General features: G+C 37.6%; 1 pseudogene; it reads right to left on the bottom strand.

The window, feature by feature from the left end:
- The window catches only part of LOC109155166, a 39,489-nt pseudogene extending 25,329 nt beyond the window's left edge, over window positions 1-14,160 (bottom strand).
- Between the last annotated feature and the right edge of the window lie 3,339 nt (window positions 14,161-17,499).

Below are 17,499 nucleotides of genomic sequence, written 5' to 3'. Positions count from 1 at the left end.
CACCAATCTCCGGAGTTGTAATCTGTTTCGGTTGGATGATGGTGAGTACATCACGCTAGAAGAGGTTGCAAGGAAAACACCTGATGAGCGGGCGGAGTTAGCTGCTGAGCTTGGAACCCATGCCGGGAAGTTGAGCCTCGCAATCCAAAGTTTGGGCGGTGACGAAGAAGCTGAGGAGGAAGAAAACCAAGAGGAAGGAGTAGGAGCACCGGAGGCCGCCGAAGTTGAAGAAAGTGATTCGGACAGTGAGGAAAGCCGGAGAAGGAAGGAAGCTCGCACAAAGAGGGAGCTTGACGTCGTCGCCTTGCTTCGTCAGCAGAACAACATGATCGCCGAAGGTTTGGCGTTTATGAAGGCGCAGTTCGTCGCAGTGCATCAGAGGCTGGACCAGATTGAAGCCAGTTCTAGCCGCAGAGAAGAAGACGAAGAGGAGTCCGAAGAGGCCGAGGAGTCGGATTGCGAGGAGTTTTAGTTGGTGTTGCGGTAATCCCGTTCGCCTTTTTCCTTGTTGTTTCCCTTCTTAGCCGTTGTTAGCTTAGTGATAGGTTGTTGTGTCTGCTTTATGTGCTTGCTTGTTTTGTTTGTTGCCTTGTTATTTAGCTAGTTTGATAGTGGTGTTTGGAGTTACTAGTTTAGTTCTTGGTTGTTGTCTAGAAAGTTGGTGGTTGTGTTGAGGTTAGAGTTCTTGATGCTCAATCTATCCGTTTGTTAACCTCTTGCCAATCCTTGAATTTGAAATGCCTTCTTCTTTGCTTTGGAATCCTTGCGAGTTCTTTTGGAGTCTTTGGCCAAAAGAGTTATTCTTGAACTTCTTGTCACAATGTCGTTTCCTTTTTACCGTTTGCTTTTAATTCGTCGTACCCAAGCTTCGGGGACGAAGCTTCTTTGAAGGGGGAGAGGATGTGACACCCCAAAAATCCACATTCAATCCATGGATTAATTGAGTAATTAATCCTATTGTATTTGAGGAATTCATTCCTAAAATCCTGATTTTTAATACTCAAGGACTAGTATTTGACTAGTCAACCTTTAAGTTGTGTTGTACCTTGTGCTTTGAGGGGAGTTCCCTTGTTCCTTACACTTTCTAAGGGTTAGTAAGGGTATTCTTGTCTTTTCACCAAGAGTTAGTATTGTAAACTAACCTAGAAGACTTCTTCATTTCATTCCCTACAATTCTTAGAAATTAGTTCTACCTTTTCTCTAGAAAAGAAGTGTAGCTTATTCTCCAAGCCAAGTTGAGACCCTTGTCAAGATTCCAAGATTTGCTTCCAAGATTCAACCTTTCACCTATTTGGGTATCTAGGAGGGTAAGATCTAAGTTCATATTGTGTTTTTGGTTCCATCTTAGTTGTCTTTTTCTTAAAGGTAGGATCTTTATGATCTTTTGGTTTAATCTTGAAGTGGGTTTGGAAAGTAAGCCTTGTGGAGAGCTTGTTGTGGTGTAAAGTGAAGTCTTTTGGTCCTCAAGAGGTAACCCATGCTCTACAAAACCTATTTTGCTTACCTATATGTGATTTCTTGGATTCTGCATGTGTTTTGCTATGAAATGTGAGGGTTTATGCATTTGTCTTGTGATATTGCATATCTAGAGCTTGTGTTTAGGGTTCCTTTTTGCCATTGCTTGGCATTTTCCATGATTCAAGTCATTTTGTTGTGTTGGGTGAGATTTGCCATATTTTTGACTTGAATTTGTGTTTGGAGAAGAAAATCCCCGAAGGGATTTGTTGTGGAACAGGAATGTTCTCGCGGGCGGGGCACCACCCGCCGGCCTACCCGCGGGTACATAGGCCTGTGGGAATGTGTTCCTGCGGGCGGATCCACGGGTGGGGCACTACCCGTGGGTCCACCCGCGGGTACACGAGTGGAGTTGGATCGGGATTTGTTCCCCGTGATTTGTTTAACTCGATATTTGGTCTTTTGACTTCCCGTTGTTCTTTTGTGGAACTATTTGAGTGTCTTCTTGATGTTTCGTACGTCTAGAACTATATGGTAGATATCCATGTAGGACTTTGGTGTCTTAAATCGTGCTAAGTGTTCAACATTGTGTTTCGTTGAGCCAAGAGGTGTCTTGTGTGTTCCTCGGAACTATCTTGAGTTTCTCCGTTGTTAAGCATGCTAGTTTATTGTATTAATGCTAGCGTGTGTGTGGTTTGTACCTTCCGTTTGGTTGATGATAACTTGTGTTATTCATCGTTGTTGTCGTTGGGTTGTGACCCGTTCCTTGATTGAGTATGTTTCATACCTTCGTTGTGATCCGTTGTTTGACTCTCGTGTGAGTTGTGGTGCGTGTGTGGCTTTACCTGGATTGCACGATTAGTGGTATGGGACACTAGTCACCAAGGTATTGCAGCGGTCCTCGTGGTGGCCGTGACATGATTATGGAGTTGTGGCCTGAGTGATGGGTCCACGTTTTTGGGGGATAACATGTGTTATCCGGGCATGTGTTGGCGTGATTGGTGGTTTCGTTGGTGGTCGTTGGTGGGGGACGACGGTCCCGGGGGAATAAGGTTAGACTAAGAAGTACAGGGGTCCTGGAGGTAATGGTTGGAAAGAAGGTACAAAGTTGGGGGTAGCCATATGGTTGGAACAAGGCATAAGGAAGACATACCAACTCGTGATGGGTGATGTTGCGAGGGCTTGTAAAGCCGGCGTTGTGTGTTCTTCTCTAGTGACGTGTGTTGTCACGGAGGCTTGTATTGTTTTGGCATGTGTTGCCGGTTGGTGAGTCTTTATCCTTTGCATGTGGTTAACCTTTGTGGTTTGGGATGTGTTCCCGTGTTATCTTTGAGAGTGATGAGTCTTGTGTTGACTGTTGATCTTGATTTTGACTTATATATATGTATTCCGTTTCGAAAATGGTTTTTATGACTTATATCTATCTATATATGAGACTTAACGGTATTGGTGGGTTACCAGCATTATTCGCTGACCGGGCGTCGTCCCCAATGTTTATCTTTGTATCTTTCAGGTGATGTTTAGACGAGAGCGATGTCTAGAGCCTGGTAGCTTAGCACCTTTATCCTTGCTTTTGTGGCCTGTGCGCCAATGTAGTTAGACTGATGTTTTGGGATAGATGTATACACTTGCAGATTGTTTGCCGTAGCGTTTACCGTGTTTGGTAGACATGGCGTGACACCCCGTTAGATTTCTTTTATCCAGTTTCGTTTTATCTTCCGTTGTGCTAGTTTTGTCGTTTAATCTGCATGTGTTAAGGCTTTTATATAGGTCTTGTTTTTGGGGGTGTTACATTGAAGGCCTCCCAGTCAAAGCCAGGTTGTTGACTAAGAGCGCCACTATTATTTGCCCACCAAATATCTGCTTCTTGTTGCAAGTAGTACACAACAGCCTCTACCTTTTGGTCCGCAGGGCAACCAATAGCATCCACCAACTTATCAAAAGCTCTTATCCAATCCTCAAGCACACGGGGATCTTCTTGTCCACCATAAAAAGGAGGATTGCGACTAGCAACATTCTTAGCCACGTCATTTCCATTGCCATTCTGAAGTAGCGTAGCACCCAAAGCCTAGTCAACTGTGTCAGCTGTTGAAGTCCATGAGTTAGTTGAGCATTAGTGGGAGCGCTGACTTCGTTCACACCATCACCAGCTTCGCGAGCGGACACGTTCCTTCTTGGCGGCATTAAGACTATTCTACAACACAATTAGCAGCGTTATCGCTGGAGGGGTTGCACTAAATTCAAATGCTTAATTGGGTATCCAAACGACGGGCAACTAGCGAAAATACAACCACTAAAGACCTTAACAAGTCCACCACTACCAAACAGGCGTCTGCTAAAGATACAAATAATCAAATAATTAACAATAATTCAATTACCCATAACAATTCAATATTTCAAAGTAGTCTAATGATAAACATTATTTTTGTTGTTATTTTAAATAACTTTTTATAGTTAATTTGCAATAATTAATTAATTTTGCATTTATTTTGATTTATTATTGTTATTAGTAGCTTTGATAATGTTATTCAATTTTAGGTCGTTTTAATTATTAAATTTGTTTTATTATTTGAATTCTGTCAGTCCAATAATTCATTAATTCTATTTAATAATAATAATATTAATTAGTTTTAGTAGTACATGATCAGTAGGAGTTTAATAAGTGTAGACCAGTTAAATGTGGACTCTAATAGTCTAATTTATTTAAGCTTTTGTTTTTATTTAGACTTACTGTTTAATTTCTCATAAGATTTAATTAGATAGAATTAGTCTGCGTCAACACCTCGCGAGATAGAAGATCGCAGGCTTTGATCGGTAAGGATGGAGGAGCGTGAAACTTGGAGAAGAATCGGGCGACAAACAGCTTTGCAGTGCGGACTTCCTTTCATCTAGATCAATAGCTATGCAGACTAGGAAAAGATTGTTCATCAAGTACTATAAATAGAGCCATGGGATAGGAGGAAAGGATCATCAAATTTGCCCCGGACCAATTCCGGAGGCGGTGGCTGTTTCTGATGTTCGGCGAATTCCTTTGAACAACTAGCTTCGATTTTCGACGGTGACCCTGGAGTTAAAGAAATTATTCGGCGCGGCAGATTCAGGACGGCGGTGGTAGTCTCGACAGCACTTATTAATTCGGCAGCAATATTAGCATAAGCAGTTCTTTTTCTATTCCTTTAATTGTCTTACTTTTGATTTGGTAGCAAATAAATTCATTTGATTTAAATTTCTCCATGCAGCACCTTGTTAATTGGCATACGCAATTCTCCCTTTTCCTTCCATTACTTTGCTATTCTTTTGCCTTACAGAATGTTGCTTTGTTTATTTCCACATTTCATTTGCTATTGATTTATGAAAACGCATGAATTTTAATTGGGGAGCTCAAACTTTGAATTTATTGCTAGTTCATTTTCCAAGGATTTGATTTTCATGCTTAGCTTAATTATTATTGGGTATTCTGGTTCTCAGTAAACCTTTTGTTTAGCTTCCTGAATTTCATTTGAGTTTAGCTTTATTATTGGTATTTATTTCTAGTGCTTTAAATTATTGAGTTAATTATTTTCTTCTTATTAAATCAATTTCTTACTTCTTTTCCAATTTGATTTATATTTGATTTCTGCTTCCTGGTAATTCATTTGCTTAGCTTTCTTTGAGATTTGGCTTAATTATTTTGCATTCGGGTTGATCTTTTATCTTTGTCATTTTATTCTGATACTTTAAATTATCAAGTCAATTATTTCTCTGTTTAGTAATTAAATTGCATACTATCAATTCCCTGTGGGTTCGACCCTTGCTTTTGCACCTTATTACTACACTGACTCGTGCACTTGCGAGGACATTATAACAAAATTGTCCATCACCTAACTTTCATGATTAGCCAAATCAATTCCACATTAATTGTGTAACAAAAATGTCCACCATATATGGAAAAATCATCCAAAATTCCAATTGTCCATCAAGTGTCAACATAAGAATGTAAATAATCAATAAACAATGAATGATATGTGACAAAAATATGCAAAAGTATGCAAAATATCACATCCTCACCGCGGTTATTCCAAATATTAAATTCCTAGCCAATTTTAATTCCGATACCTAAGATCTCGAAACCTAGATTCTTAAAATCATCATTTGGACTCTAACCTAGGGCACTCAAAGGTTCGAACCGCTCTAATACCAACTTGTAACACCCCCATTTTCCAAAACCAAATTAATTTATAAAAAGGCATATCTTTGATTAAAATTTCGTTATTTAATTGCGGAAGCTAAACAAAACAAGGAAAAATGAGGGATGCTACCGCCACGTTTAGATAACAACATATATCCAAACGCACAGGCTAAAAATAACACTACTAAAAACAACCCAAAACTAATACTAGTCTACTAACTCAAATAATACCATTGTCTAGATACAACTTCTAGATTTTCTAACAAAATAAAACTCTAAAGCTCTAAAGGATGAATCGCTCTCATGCACCGAATGTCATGCAAGATGTACCTGCAAAAGACCTAAGGAGGGGACAAATTGAGCATACAACAGCTGGTAAGACTTACTACACCCCGTAAAATATTTGCACATAACACGTAACACTTTGGAACACATAATTCCATGTTAACCCCTTAGTCATATTATCGTTAAATTAATTCCTCATACCACTCCACATTTAATCACCAATTATCAAATCAATCATATAATAAATATAATTTATAATTCCACATAACATTCCAGAATTTTCCATACAATCATTTAACTTCACATAAATTTCCACAACCTCCACGTTTCACTACTTTTATCAATAATAGGATAGGATTTAATCCATTATTTACCACAAATTTCCATCAATCAAAAATATATTATGACATTTTCATATTTATCCACTGTTTACCACCAAGTCAATGAGGAGGAAAAATACCAGGCAAGAGCCATTACTTCGGCCCCAGTGACATAAAAAAAAAAAACCAACCGGAGACCCACACAGTTGGTCCGAGATCAATTCCTTAAATATGCATACCCCCAATGGGAGACCTACACCAATGGGCAGAACGAACTCGAGGAGTCTGTGGGATTAGTTACCCGGCCCACACCGGCAAGTAAAGTAGACTCCATATCCATAATCAATCGTGGGATTAACTACCCGGCCCACACCGGTATATAATAATAATCCACCATCAAACATGAGAGACCAAACTCACAAGAAAATCCGGGTACAAATCCTCCTTGACCAAAGTGAATTATAATATAATTTTATAACAATTAATTTATTCTCTCCACCATAATCAAATATACAAATATATGCATGACAATACATTGATTACACCACTTTTCATACCATGTACCAAGTATTCATACCACATACCAATATGTATTATTATAATATATAATATACGCACAAACTAATTGATATGCTTAATACATACCTATAAACAAGTAATAAATGAAATCATACAGTACGTACACCAACTAACCAAACATACATATATTCATAACTACTCAGTCTATTAATCAATATGTAATTCGAATACGTATACGACATACAATATAAGTTCACGAATATATACTAATTGAAATGCAATTCCAGTACCTATAATCGGATTATATACATTACATGTGTGTATAATATACATACATACATACATATATATATATATATATATATACATATATATATATATATATATATATATATATATATATATATATATGTATTTATTTCAAATAACTTACTTATTAAACACAATTTGCACGAAGATCATGAATCACACATAGCAATCATTCAAAGATAACAAAATTGATTTTTGAAGAAAATGATTTTCACATAAGCACTTAGGAGAATATTTTTATCTTGGGGCAAAATAATTTTGAGTGAACATAAATCTTACCTTGAAAGTTTATTGTCCTCAATTACTCTAAACCTGAATTGTTCAAATCCTCCTATTCTATCGACCATGATCACCATCCAATAATAAACACAATAAGCACATAAAAATATCACAACCCTATTTCCATTCTACACATAAAATAAAATCAATAAACTTAGAAGACTTACTAAGTTGGAAGGAACCACTTCAATTCTTGAAGGAAAGAAATGGAAGAAGTGTATTTTTTTCAAGAATATATGGAGGAATGCCGAAATGGAGAAAGAGAAGAAGCTAAGAGGAATATTTTTTTCTTTCTTCTTATAAGTGTCGGCCAAGGTAGAGAAAAAGGAGAATAAGAAGGAATGATTCTCATCATCATCAATACATACTTAAAATAATAATAATGAATAGAATAATTATAAGGATTGTAACTTATGTAACCTCCAATCTTCCTAATCAATTTTTAATTCAAATAATAAAGAAGATATTATATATATACGTACTATATATATATATATATACACACACACGGTCCAATATATATATATATATATATATATATATATATATATATATATATATATATATATATATATATATATATATATATAACTTGTAAATATAATATATATGTATACTATACGCATATTACACATATAATAAAGGAAACATTTTTGAAATAGTAATATATGTATTACGCCACTTGATTTTGTACCAAAAAAAATAATATATACTTTTCTTATCAATAATTAATAATAATAATAATAATAATAATAATAATAATAATAATAATAATAATAATAGTGAGGCTATACGGAATCAAATGGATTTAGGACCAAAGGATTTAAAAGAATGAAGAAAGAAAAGTATTAAATCGGAAGCAAGAAAAACCGGGTATTACATGTTTGTAGTGGAATGTATAGCTCGGTTATAAGCAAAATCCACATATGGTAAGCTTTCTTCCCATGACTGAGGTTCTTTTTAATGACTACCCTTAGAAGTTGTGTTAGAGTTTTATTCACAACTTCGGTTTGGCCATCTGTCTGTGGATGACAAGCAGTAGAGTACAGAAGTTTTGTACCAAGCTTTCCCCAAAGTATTCGCCAAAAATGGCTTAGAAACTTGGAATCGCGATCAGATATGATGGTACGTGGAATCCCATGTAAACGCACTACCTCCTTGAAGAATAAATCTGCAATATGAGAGGCATCGTTAGTCTTGAGACAACCAATAAAATGAGCCATTTTACTAAATCGATCAACAACAACATAGATTGAGTCATGGCCCCTTCTACTTTTATGTAACCCTACTATAAAATCCATAGATAAATCAGTCCATGGTTCCTTTAGAACAGGTAATGGTGTGTATAACCCTTGTGGGGATTTAGCTTGTTTGCAAGTAACACATTTGCTAACAACTATTTCCACATCCCTTCTCAGCTTGGGCCAAAAGAAGTGTTCATTTAGGATTACATAAGTTTTAGTCACACCAAAGTGACCCATTAATCCACCACTATGTGCTTCCTTAATGAACATTTCCCTTAAAGAATAATTTGGCACACACAATCTGTTTTCTTTGAACAAATATCCATCAAGTAGATAGTATTTGCCAATTGAAGTTGTAGAGCATTCTGTGTATTTTTCTGCAAAATCAACATCATTACTATACAATCCTTTGTGAAATTCAAAACCAAGTAATTTGGCTTGCAGTGATGAAAGTAAAACATACCTTCGAGATAGAGCATCCCCCACTTGGTTTTCCTTACCTTTCTTATACTTGATAACATAGGGGAATGCTTCAATAAACTCAAGCCATTTTGCATGTCGCTTGTTTAACTTACCTTGCCCCCTAAGGTGTTTGAGTGCCTCATGGTCGGAGTGTATAACAAACTCTTTAAACCACAGATAATCCTCCCAAGTTTCAAGAGTTCTTATAAGTGCATATAACTCCTTGTCAAAAGTAGAGTAATTAAGTGTAGGACCACCTAATTTCTCACTAAAGTAGGCAATAGGGCACCCTTCTTGCATAAGAACGGGTCCAATACCTATCCCAGATGCATCACACTCAATTTCAAAAGTTTTATCAAAGTTAGGTAATGCAAGTACCTGAGCAGAACACAATTTTTCCTTAAGACTTTGAAAGGTTTGCTCATGTTTAGGACCCCATTCAAATTTAACATCCTTTTTTACAAGTTCATTCAACGGGGCTGCAATTGAACTAAAGTCCTTAACAAATCTCCGATAGAAACTGGCAAGGCCATGGAAACTACGGACTTCAGTTGCTGTTTTTGGTGTTGGCCAATCTCGAATTGCTTGTATTTTGGTCTCATCCACTTCAATGCCTTTAGAACTTATTATAAAACCAAGAAAAACAACACTTTCCACACCAAAATAACACTTCTCAAGATTAGCATACAATTTTTCTCTTCTCAAAACAAGAAAGACTTTTTAAAGATGTATCATATGCTCTTGAGGGTCCCTACTGTAAATGAGAATATCATCAAAATATACAACAACAAATTGTCCAATAAAATTTCTAAGAATATGATTCATCAATCTCATGAATGTGCTAGGGGCATTTGTTAAACCAAATGGCATAACTAACCATTCATATAGACCATTTTTTGTCTTGAAGGTAGTTTTCCATTCATCACCCTTTTGCATTCTGATTTGATGATAGCCTCTTCTTAGATCTATTTTATTAAAATTTTTAGCTACATGCAATTCATCAAGCATATCATCTAACCTAGGAATAGGATAGCGATACTTCACTGTGATGTTATTGATTGCGCGACAATCAACACACATTCGCCACGTGCCATCTTTCTTTGGTACAAGTAGTACGAGCACATCACATGGGCTTAGGCTTTCTTGGATGAATCCAGCTTGCAATAACTCATCAACTTGACGTTGAATCTCCTTAGCCTCATCGGGATTGGTGCGATAGGCCGGTCTATTAGTCAAACTTGCTCCAGGTATGATATCAATTTGATGTTCAATCCCACGAATTGGAGGTAACCCCTTTGGTAATTCTTTAGGAAAGACATCTGCGAATTCAGAAAGCAAGACAGAAACATCATAAGTGATAGTCTCATTTTTAATAACACTTAGACAAAACTCAATAGGGTCAAGCAAGAAAACTCCTTCTCCCCCTTTTAAGGTTTTTTCCACTTCTCCTTTTGTCATGAGCAAGTTACGAGATGATTGCGTAGTGTCCTTGTTCATCCCTTCTTTCATTTCCTTCTTCTCTTGAGCTAAGGCCGTTTGTTTTCCACCAATGTTTTCCTTCATGGACATGGCCTCTTTTGCCTTTTGGGCAAGTTCTTCTCTCAACTTTTTGGATTGCACTTGGATGTTGTACACTTCCTTTTGTGCTAGTGGCGTCAAAGTGTACTTCTTACCTCCCTTATGAATGGTGTACTTGTTTATCTTACCATGGTGTAAGGTATCTCGATCATATTGCCATGGCCTACCCAATAAGATGTGACAAGCATGCATTTGGATTATATCACACAACACTTCATCTTGGTATTTCCCAATGGAAATAGAAATGAGGGCTTACTTGTCTACCTTGAGTTCACCATCATCACTAAGCCATTGTAGCTTATATGGTTGAGGATGTTGGATTGTTGGTATTCTCATTGCATTCACTACATCCTCGCTGACTACATTGGTACAACTCCCTCCATCAATTATGAAACTGCATATAGCACCAGGAATCTTGCATTTGCCATAGAAGATGTTCTCTTGTTGTTCTTCTTGATCTAGGACAACAAGAGTTGTAACACCCCGAAATTTTGAAACTTTTTAAAGCTTATATAATAAAGGCGAATTCTCATTAAATCCCGAAATTAACATAAGAGTACGGGGTGCTATGCCACACCTGCTTGGAATGCTCAGATGCACAGGCTAAACTAACTAAACAACCTCAAAGCAATGTCAGTACATAATCATGGCACGCAGGCCGAAAGTGAAACTAACTAGTCTACGCTCCGGATCTCTAGCGCGCTCCGGTGTCTGCTCATCTGTGCCTGAAAGCCAAATATATATATATATATATATATATATATATATATATATATATATATATATATATATATATATATATATATATATATATATATACTTAGGGAACTCTAGCTTTAAAATTAGGGATAGACTCAGCAAGTAGGGGTAAGCACATTCAATCAAGATAAACAGTTATATAAAGACAACATCATAAAGAACATGTATCTAAGGTCACAGTTTACTTTCAAGTCATCCACATCATCATTCAATCATCATTTATTCGTCATTCTAGTCATCATTCAAATCACCACCATTCAAATCATTATTCAAGTCACATAAGCACACTTTGGTGGCGCCACGGGACCAATCACATGCCCCGAACATGCTGGTTAGTGCGTATAGCACTAACATGGCCCCGCAGCACCCTACCTCATACCGCAGCATGAAGGGGTTGATCGCAACCAACCGTACAGACCGCCAATAGTTTGACGACGGATCACAGCCCTACACACCGCAGACGTGCTCAGTCGGTGGACTGTGATCCTCTTACGGGGACTACGATCCTACACACCACTAATGAGCACAGTCGGTGGATCGTAGTGGATCAAGCCCGACACACCGCTGAGAACCTTAGTCGGTGGGCGAAGGCCTACACACCGCTGAGGATCTTAGTCGGTGAGCGATGATCCTCGGAGACTACGACCCTACACACCGCTGGCCCTCAGTCGGTGGGTCGCAGCCGACCATAGCCCTACACACCACCGATCACTCGGTCGGTGGGCTATGGCCTTCCTCAGGCTGGTGGCCCTACACACCGCTGGCGCGTCCAGTCGGTAGACCATCCGCACACGAGGCCCATGGGCTGTAGCCCAAGAAGTGAATCACTGACCGCAGCTCATGTACAACCAAACAGTGGACCGCAACCCTATATAATATTTATATACCTGACCGATCGCAACCGGCCTGGTTAACAGTTGGGATGGTTCTCAACCCATCCAACTGCCTGTATAGCCAATTTGATCGCAACCAAATTTGGGAATCATGCATCACATAACACATAATAGTACATAATAGCACATTGGGAAGGGGGAGACGCATAAATAAGCTTACGTGTGGTCATTCACATACTATGAATAGTCCAAAGGGGTTCATACAACTTCCACCTAGGCCAACGGGTTACCGATTCAACTAGCATGCAAATCCTAGACTCTTTTATCCTACGAACGGTACCTGAAACATCAAACTAGACTCAAGCACGACAAACGGGGTCCGTTGGGACACCACGGGGAATGGGGAACATCAAACGGGGAAGCCAAAGACCCGGGGTGGGTGAAAAACCAGCGGGTAGCCGGTGGGTGGAGGGCCACCCGCCGGAGATCATTGTCCGGGCAACGGGTTGCCGGCGGGCGAACGCCTGCCCGACGGATGCCCGCTGCCTGGCGGTCTTACTTCGGGCAACGGGTAGGTGGCGGGTACCCCTACCCCACCTACCCCCCATTGACTCTTTTATCAAATACGCATCCCGGGATCCTTCGTGGAACCCGAAACCATGCTTAGACAACGCAAATAACGACACCACGTAGGCAATTAATGGATCAAAAGCAAGAAACATATTGAACACATCCTAACATGACTTCTAAACATAAACAACACACGAACATGCGAATCCCCACCCAAATATAAATCAAGAACATCTCAATACAAATTCCCAATCCAACCTAGGGCTCTAATCCCACCCAAGCCATCAAAATCATATTTTATTTTCATCATCAAGAACCATCAAGATTTATCAAGAATCATCACATAAATATCAAGAACCTCTTTTTAACATCAAGATCACTCATAAAATCATCACATCAATCAATCAAGATTATATCACAAATATCATAAAGAAATTCATAGAGACACAAGTATATAGAGGGAGCCAAAGAAGGAGATCATAGCAAAGAAAATAGGTTTTGTTGAGACATAGGTTACCTCTTAGCCCTAATTAATCCTCCCTTGGTTATTAAGGTTCTTCCCTAAGATTTCCATCCGTTTGATCTCCCTAGGCTTGGTGGTGGGGAGTCCCTTGGGAATTCTTGTGTGGTGATATCTATTGTGTGTGACTTCTAGGTGCCCCCTATGTCCTTATATATATATATATATATATATATATATATATATATATATATATATATATATATATATATATATATATATATATATATATATATATATATATATATATATATATATATATAGGGTCTGAATGGTATGGGTTTACTAATTCTATTCCTTATAGGACTAAGGGCTTGGTTTAGGGATAAGGGTCCATGGTCCATGGTGGACCATATTAATTAATTAAAGGGAATCCTAACCAAATTAAATCCTTTTTAATTATTATTAATGGGATTAATTAAATAATTAATTCGGGATTAAAGGCCGTAACACGGGGTGTTACAAGAGTGCTCAAGGCTTTGTGGACTACACAGTTGAAATGTAGAGTATCATCTTCTTGCACTTCTTCTTCAGAATGTTCAACTTTTTGTCTTTCTTCTATTGGCTCCAACTCTTCGTCTTCAGATTCACTTGTGGACATGTATTCTCGTTCATCTTTGCCAGTGGAGAGAATTTTTTTGGTGTTGGGGCATTCTCGAGCATAATGTCCTCGACCTTGACACCTATAACATGTCACACTACTAACCTTTTCTTTTGAGCCTTCTGGGAACTTCCCCTTATCTTTTTGGTCATTTTTCTTTTCCTCTTGAGTGTGGGATGGTCGAGAGTACTCCTTTTGTGTTCTCCGTTGATAAGAGTTGTTTGTGGCTCTCCTTGGTTGATCCCATCGAGAAGACATAGATGTTTTGCTTCCACTTTCGGATCTTAATTCCTCTTCAACTTTTGAAGCAACTCGAACCAACTTGTCTACATCATCAAATTCTTGGTTGCGGAGTCCTCTTCGAATATCACGGTTGAGCCCTTCAAGAATACGAGCTATGGTGGTCTCGTCATCTTCTTGGATGTTTGCTCATGCCTTTAATCCCTCCATCTCCTTGTAGAACTCACGAACAAGCTTGTTGCCTTGTTTGAGTTCTTGTAATTTCCTACGCATATCACGATAGAAATTACTACGCACAAACTTCCTCCTCATCTCCCTCTTAAGCTTTCCCCATGTCTCTATAGGGTAATCATGGTCTTCTAGGCACCTACGACTAAGTTGTTTCCACCATAATTTTGCAAAATCTTTTAGGGATGCTATGGCTGTCTTAAACTTCTTTTCCTCCCCAAAGTTATGTAGTCCAAAAATATCCTCCACTTCATCTACCCAATTTAAGAAAACTTCAGATTCATCATCTCCATTAAAAGTAGGCATTTCCATTTTTAAAGAGCTAAGATTATTATCTACTCTTTCTTCCACATATCTTCTAGGGAGCATGCGGGATAAACTATTATGTCTAGCTACTTCCCTACCCCTCCTTTCTTCTTGGTTTCTTCCCTCATGATTTTGTACTCCCTCATTTTCAACTCTCACCCTTTGATTTTGATTTTCAATGTTTTGCAGCCTAGTACTAAGGTCTCTCATCATGTTCATCATTATTTCTATTTGGGCACAAATATTGCTTTGTTCACTAGTACTAGCCATGCCTGCAATTCTTTAAAGTATAAAACACTAAAATAAGGTGTTAGTTAAAAAAAGGAAAAATTCACACCCTCACAATTTTCTTTATTTTTTTAATTTTTTTTCACTTCCCTCGTGTGGTACTCGTTGGCAACCTAACTACCTTTTTCCAAAAGTGCTAATTCTTGCCGTCTTGGTCCTTAACAAAGCTTAAAACTCACAAGGGTTGTATCCACCACAAATAGCAAACCCAATAGTTGTAGAGTTTGAGTCTAGTAAGCACGAAGGTGGGAAATAATATCTATGGAGTGATGTAGAAACTGACACAGGGTGTGTTTGAAACTGACACAGGTGGCTTTTTGTAAATTAGAAGAAAGATAATAGAAAGACACAATGCATAAAAGATTTCAAGTAATGCAATTTAAACTAAAATACCAAACCAACCTTATCCTTTTTTTTCGTTTCTTTTCTTTTCATTTTTTATTTATTTATTTTTCTTTTTTTTAATCCCCCTTTAAATAAGGCAAATTAGTGGTATAGTAAAAACACAATAGTAGAAGAAAAAAAGAAGCCTGATGGTATCTACCTTTTATAAGGTCGCCAAATCAAAGGCTACAAATAATACATATAATATGCCTGATGGTATCTACCTTTTATACTATACGGTCACCAAATCAAAGGCTATAAATAATACATATAATATGCCTGATGGTATCTACCTTTAATAAGGTCACCAAATCAAAGGCTATAAATAGGAGTTGATGGTTTAACCAAAATCAGAATTCTTTAAGAGTCGACGGTAATCCAATCAATACTCTTAACAAAATCGATGGTGTAACCGAAACAAGACTCCTTATAGGAAAAAAACAAAAACAAATGCAAGGAACAAGGGAAAAAAGAAATAGAACAATAATAAAGATAGTAAGGATAGAATTAAGGCTAAACAAGAATAAGGGAAAAGAAATATAAAACAACGGTGTTTATGAAATTTAAGATAGGAATGATAGAATGATGCAAAAAAAAAGGAACTTGGCTCTGATACCAAATTGACGCGTACACGGGTTGCTTCTTACAACAAGTGCACACCTAAGGAATCACTCCAGAACCTTTCGTGTCCTATAAAGGATCTTACCTTGTAGACTCTTGGATTTTGAGATCCCGAACTCTACAATTGCCTCGCCAAACTTCCAATGATCTTCTCAACCCTCGGATGATTAAACAAGGATAAGAACTAGACTTAGGAATCTAGCACTTGAGATAAGAAATAAGAACAAACTTAACTATGTAATATAAGTAGTAGTTCTATTCTTTTTGGGATTTTTCGGGTATGTGTATGAATGTAAAGAACAAGATAGTAGGATATGCCTTCTCGGCTTGTAAACTAGCTTACTTAGATTGAATGCATCTCACAAACAACCTAAACACTCAATGCAATTCTCATGCAAAGAAAAAGAGAGAAAATATCATTTCATTCCAAATATTACAAGCTGATTTGAACCATTGGGTGATGGGGTTTTTATAGGGAAAAATCAGGGATTGCAAAAATATAAAATATTCTAGGTTTCATTCCTTAACTATGAAGTAAATAATTTTAAATTACAAGTTGCAAAATAAACCTCCGCCCTTTTGTGTATGAAATCAGAATTTTGTAGGCTGAATTTTCTTCCAAAGCTTGCTATCTTTCACATGGGTTTGTCATAAGCATTTAATGCTTTGTCTCCTTGAGTAAGCTAGTTGCTTGAGGTGCTTGCTTGAGCTACTTGGTTGATGACAAGCAAGGAGGTGAGTGAGCAGCTAGGTAGTGATGAAGTTGCACAAACAAGTAGGTGAATCACTGAGCAAGTAGGTGATTCATCAAGCTAGTAGGTGAAGCATACTCCTTAAGCTAGTAGCTCTCTTCAAAAGTCTTTGATGTAAAGGCCATTGAATAGATTTGTTCCTCCAGATTGATCTCCTTCTTCATAAGTAGTTGTTGTTGTAACACCCCGAAATTTTGAAACTTATAAAACTTATATAATAAAGGTGAATTCTCATTAATTCCCAAAATCAAACATAAGTGTGTGGGGTGCTATGCCACATCTAAGCTGGAGAACTTAGATGCACAGGCTAAACTAACTAAATATCCTCAAGCAATGCCAATACATAATCATGGCACGCAGGCCGAAAGGGAAACTAACTAATCTGTGCTCCGGATCTCTAGTGCCCTCCGGGGTCTACTCATCTGTGCCTGAAAGCCAAATATATCTGTTCAGCGAATGATGCTGGTAACCCACTCCAATGCGTTGAAATACATATAGATAGTTATATATATATATATATATATATATATATATATATATATATATATATATATATATATATATATATATATATATATATATATATTGAAGCAGGAAGATATAAAGTTAGGAGACTCTAGCTTTAAAATCAAGGATAGACTCGACAGATAAGGATTAGCACATTAAGCGATGACAGATAGTTATATAGAGACAATATCATAAAGAGCATGTATCTAAGGTCACCGTTTACTTTCACATTATCATTCAATCATCATTCAAGTCACACAAGCATACTTTG

This window comes from Ipomoea nil, unplaced genomic scaffold (assembly GCF_001879475.1).
Source record: "Ipomoea nil cultivar Tokyo-kokei standard unplaced genomic scaffold, Asagao_1.1 scaffold0276, whole genome shotgun sequence".
In the NCBI taxonomy this organism is placed as follows: domain Eukaryota; kingdom Viridiplantae; phylum Streptophyta; class Magnoliopsida; order Solanales; family Convolvulaceae; genus Ipomoea; species Ipomoea nil.
This window is presented reverse-complemented; position numbering and strand designations above follow the sequence as displayed.